This window comes from Oncorhynchus tshawytscha, linkage group LG19 (assembly GCF_018296145.1).
Source record: "Oncorhynchus tshawytscha isolate Ot180627B linkage group LG19, Otsh_v2.0, whole genome shotgun sequence".
NCBI lineage: Eukaryota > Metazoa > Chordata > Actinopteri > Salmoniformes > Salmonidae > Oncorhynchus > Oncorhynchus tshawytscha.
The window spans coordinates 17,687,475-17,693,474 of record NC_056447.1 but is presented as its reverse complement, the minus strand read 5'-3'; positions in this window follow the sequence as shown (position 1 = coordinate 17,693,474).

Sequence of the window (6,000 nt, the reverse complement as noted above, 5' to 3'; positions counted from 1 at the left end):
TGTGTACCTGCCTGCCTGACCATTCTGCCTGCCTTGACCTCGAGCCTGTCTGCCACTCTGCACCTCCTGGACTCTGAATTGGTTCTGACCTTTTGCCTGTCCATGACCATTCTCTTGCCTTCCCCTTTTTGGATCAATAAACATCTAAGACTCCAACCATCTGCCTCCTGTGTCTACATCTGGGTCTCTACATCTGGGTCTCGCCTAGTGCTGTGATGCATATATACTAAAGAAAGTAAATTGGTTACTTTTGTTGGAAAATATATTCCACTGTCTGTGTCAATCTTTATTATTCTTTCATTCTAAGGACCATATGAGTTTATTTGTGCTTCTAACAGTGTTCTTTTTCCAGAGGAAAGGAATCCGAACAGGTTGGAAGAGCCAGTGCACAGTGAGTGTGTACCCTCCATCTGCTATATAGCATCCCTGAGAGAAGATGCTGTCACCACCTTTCAGCAGACAACAAACAAGATGACATGCATGAAATGTTAGCCAGAGAATTTAAATAATGAGCATAAAATTAAATATCTGAAGGTAGAACATGAAATGAGAATTCTACAGGTTGAATTGGATATGAAGCTGGAAGCGGTATGATCCAAAAAAGATACAGTAATGAGACAATTGTGATTACCAGCCATGGTGAACAATATATGTAAAAAAAAAAAGTTTTGTCATTTGGATATTCATGAGTGAGTATTTTAATCCCCATGAACTACATTTTAAATCCGCCTTGGTTTAGTCATTTAATTTTGCTGCACACTATTTGAATTTTGTACAGAACAAACAAAGCAAAAATAAGCCATAATGAATACATTCCATATTTAAATGCTTATTATCTGGTTGAAGTGCTGCAATGTGAAAGCAACGCCGTGTGCACGTCCTCGTTGGTCATTGCCTGCCTAGCCCCATGGGCACATCTGCTTGATCCCAATCTTGTGCAGCACAGCTGTAGCAATGATCACCTTGCAGCATCTCTTGGCTTGAAACAGTGAATTGCGTCAACACTGGAATACATTTTTTTCCCATACTCCAAACAAACGCCTCACGTGCGGATATGAGCTCTGTTGTATCTGCTGCTCAGCTGTTGTGGGATTTATGAATGGAGTGAATAAAATGTTACTCTGACCGGATCCACTGTCGCCAAGTAGTAGTCCACTAAGTTGTCCTCTCTGAAACTGAGCACACAATGAAGAGGTGAGAAAAATACTTGAATCGTGAGTTGCACCTTTCCAACGGGCAACAATGTTTGAAAACTCTTAGTTCGGAGTGCATACACTCTGAACATTGATGGGAAACCAGTTCTTATGGTTCCTGTACTCCTCAGCATTAGGAGTTGATGGGAACATGACATTCATCTATACAGCCAATCCCTCCGGGGAAGTGCCCATATTCATAGAATTACACTCTATAGTTTGCTTGGCCATCAGCATCAGGAAACTTGATGTAAAGACTCCTCAGTTCACAAATGGCCCTGCAGACTTTGTGAACTATTCTACACACAGTTGCTTCACTGGCACCACACAAATCACCAGTTTCACGATGAAAGATTCCAGATGCCAAAAACCTCAAAGAGATCAGAACTTGGAGAAAATTGAGTAAAGGCCTTCCTCTTGAGACAGAGGAAAGTCTAGGCTCAAGCAAATATATTATCTCCAATGCATTTTCTTTGAACATACGAAAGCGGTCTCAAAAAGCTATCTCATCAAAGTAGTTTAATGGATTACTCCTATCCACAAGTACTCGTCTGGCTGGCCTCTGTAGTGCATGTTGGTCTTCATTTAGACATTCAAATTTTTTTTTTTACCTTTATTTAACTAGGCAAGTCAGTTAAGAACAAATTCTTATTTTCAATGACGGCCTAGGAACAGTGGGTTAACTGCCTGTTCAGGGGCAGAATGACAGATTTGTACCTTGTCAGCTCTTGCAACCTTTCGGTAACTAGTCCAACTCTCTAACCACTAGGCTACCCTGCCGCCCCACAAATAGTCCATGGTCCCTCACAAACAGCACTAAGCAGAAGTTAAACCTGCCTCTGATGGGTTAATTTAAACTTACATTTAGTCCTAGAGTAGCTCTAATACTCCCTCTTGCAATTGGCTTTGTTTAATTAATCCAGAACAGGCTAAATCTACGACTATTTTAAAATAAGTCTGTGCAAGTCGCTTTGAGTTTAGACAGCTCAAACAGGCATTTTAGTCTGGGACTAGACTTAAGCCATGTCTGTGAAACAGGCCCTTCAACTGGCCCTCTATAGCTGACATGGTACAGGCGTCATCTGTTTTTTAAGCCCATAACCATGTGTGTGAGATGTAAAAAGAAACACCCTTTGTGACCCTGATTTAGCCCACTGCAGTACAAGGTTGAAAGTTCCCCAACAGGCTGTACGCTTCAGGCTATGGCTTAGGGGTCTAAATAATGAATGATATGATATGTGTTTTGATTGCTCCGTCTTTTAACTTCTGTTTTGAACTTACCACACTTTTAACTTCCACTGTAACTTTGTTCAATGTATTGACGTTTACTCAAAGATACATGTGAACATGAAAATATCACTAGTGAACGGGGTAGGTGTTAAATTATCTCAACGAATCCCGTCAGATGATTCAACAAGTGGTTAGAGTTCAAATTTGAGGGAACTTCATTTTAGTTTCTTCTTGTGGGAGCATTCCAGCCCATTAAGTCTCTCGTTGGGACTGATGTATCTCCTAAACAAGCATTTGTATCAGATGTGTATGAACCCTTTGTTTCAATCAATCAATGAAATGTATTTATAAAGCCATTTTTACATCAGCAGATGTCACAAAGTGCTGATACAGAAATCCAGCCTAAAACCCCAGATGTAGAAGCACGGTGGCTAGGAAAAACTCCCTAGAAAGGCAGGAACCAAGGAAGAAACCTCGAGCGGAACCAGGCTCTGAGGGGTGGCCAGTCCTCTTCTGGCTGTGCCGGGTGGAGATTATAAGAGAACATGGCCATTAAGGGCAGATTGTTCTTTGAGATGTTCAAACGTTCATATCCAACCAGCAGGGTCAAATAATAATCATAGTGGTTGTAGAGGGTGCAACATGTCAGTACCTCAGGAGTAAATGTCAGTTGGCTTTTCATAGCCGAGCATTCAGAGGTCGAGACAGCAGATTCGGTAGAGAGAGTCGAAAACAGCAGGTCCGGGACAAGCAGTATGACCATGTGGACTGGGGACAGCCAGGAATCATCAGGCCAAGTAGTCCTGAGGCATGATCCTGGGGCTCAGGTCCCCCGGGAGGTGAGAGAGAGAGTGAGCGAGAGAGAGAGAGAATTAGATGGAGCATACTTAAATTCACACAGGACACCAGATAAGACAGTATAATTACACCAGATATAACAGACTGACCCTAGCCCCCCGGCACGTGGACTATTGCAGCATATAGTTCGTCATTGTAAATACAAATGCCTAGTTAAATACAATTATTAATTTAAATATATTGGAAGCTGAGACAGGGGTGGGTCGGGGGACTCTGTACCCCTGTCCGACGATACCCCTGATAAGGCCAACCAGGCCGGATCTGCCAAAGCACAGCCCCCACACCGCTAGATGGACAGGCCACCAACGTACCACCCTCAGACAAGGCTGAGTATAGCCCATGAAGATCTCCTGCACCACACAAGCCCGAGGTGGAGCACTTACACTATATCTTTTAGGTAGTTTTGAACTGAATAGAGAAAGATGATACTGAACTCAAACACTGTTTTTAATGTTACTGTCCAAAGAGTTTGCCAATAAAGATTTGTTCTTCCTGAGTGCAGCTACACTTCTGCCCCTCAGGTGTCATAAATCTTTCAGATTGTAACCAAGGATTACTACTGTTATTCCATTCACATTTACACTTCCTATTTACATTCCGTACAGTATATCTTTGCTGTGTGGAATACTTTTACCCAACAAAACAGCACAAGATAATTCTCGCACCTCATAGCTATTTTAGGCTGAATAAACAGTAGTACTTACTATAAGGTACTTACTTCTTACAAGCCCCTTAGAGTTGTTTAACTCTCCTATAAATTCTCACCATCACATTGTTTCGTCTTTTTCTTGTGTGCAAATATATAAATACTTGACTGTATTGTACTTATCTGTTTGGACATGCTTGATATGATGTGTTGTGTTGGGTTGCAAGGGGAAGGTATATTACTGGAAACTTTCTAAGTTTACCAGTAAACTACCAGAATGTTGTATCTTTCAAGGATTTTATGTAATCTATCATAACACATCTAGTGGCCCTTTTGGGTACTTCAGATTGTCACAGGCGTCTGTAATATATCTGTCCCTCTGTGTGGCCTTATCACATGTAAAATATAAACTAATATAATGAGATGATTTTAAAATAAAAAATATACAATGACAAAGCTGTAAAACATTATCCTAAATATAAACCAGCAACTTAGAGAATACAATTGGTGTTTGAAATATCCTTTATACTGTATATATATTTTACAAACATTTCTTTATTTTACTATGTCAAGATGTATTTGTTGTTAATGTTTTGACATCAAACTGGTGGCAGTTGTGGAAAAAGTGAATTACCCAAATGACGGAAGAATCCGGTAACTTTGGTAGCTTTGCAACCCTAGTCATGACCTCCTTCTTTCACTGTGTGATGCATGGCACCACATGGGAATGTATATCACGCCTGGAAATCAGCTTGTTGACCAGAATGTTTCCACCATCGTGAGTTTCACAACCACACAAACTAGTCAGTAATCATTATCAATCATCAGGTGGCTGTTTGATATGGCAGCATTGGTTTGTGCTCCATCTAGAGCTCCAAGTATCGCCTAAAAAAATGCTCAATCAGGATAACTTTGCTTCTTTAGAGAAAACGCAACCCCCCAAAATTTGTTTTGGGTGTCGCAATAAATGTAAATGGAGGAAAAACACGTGGGCATACCAAGCCCATTCTGTTGTGGTTATAGTGATAATGGAAATACATTTTTTATTACGGTAATTGTATTTCTCTGTCACTACCAGTTATTGTGGAAAACAACAGTAGTGTTCCTCCAATGATCTAAAATGGCTCAATTATCATAATATGTATTTATTTATTTATTGGCTATTACCTTGTGGATTTTTCATGGCCATTGTCTCATTAAAGTTTCATTGTTTATCGGAGTGGAACAATTGTGTCCTTAAACCCAGTGCTTAATTTAATCCGGATCCTGCTGGAACAGGATCCGGCACCTTTTAGTTTTGGTCTGTTTCCTTCAGGAACCCATTTGCCAAGAACCGGTAGCCCTTGTGGCATGAAAAATAGTCACAGTTTGCAATGTAAAACTTCTAATAAAAGCAGAGTTAATTCAAGTTCTGCCTCTGTAATTCTCCTATCCCTTAAAAAACATAATGTGAAAACGAATAATTGTTTCGCGTTGGGCCAGCATGGGTTTATAGTTTGCACAAAATTGTAGCCTATAGACCAACGCAAGGTTTATACAAACGGGCTCGGGAGAGACTTGTGTGAGGATACCGTGGGGCGACGCACAATTAGCCTAGCGTCGTCCGGGTTAGGGAGGGTTTGGCCGGTAGGGATATCCTTGTCTCATCGCACACCAGCGACTTCTGTGGCGGGCCGGGCGCAGTGCGTGCTAACCAAGGTGGCCTGGTGCACAGTGTTTCCTCTGACACATTGGTGCGGCTGGCTTCCGGGTTAGAGGCGCTGTGTTAAGAAGCAGTGCGCTTGATTGGGTTGTGTTTCGGAGGACGCATGGCTTTCAACCTTCGTCTCTCCCGAGCCCGTACGGGAGTTATAGCGATGAGACAAGATAGTAACTACTAACAATTGGACACCACGAAATTGGGGAGAAAAGGGGGTAAAACATTTTTTTATTTTTAAGTATCCTCTACCAGGCTTATTTATACTAGACTGTAAAAGTGTGTCTGGTGGTCAATCAGAATTGAACTGATTGAGTTATTGTTCAATTTTATATGGATCACTGGGGTGCTGCCAGTGTTATAATTTTCTTTACATT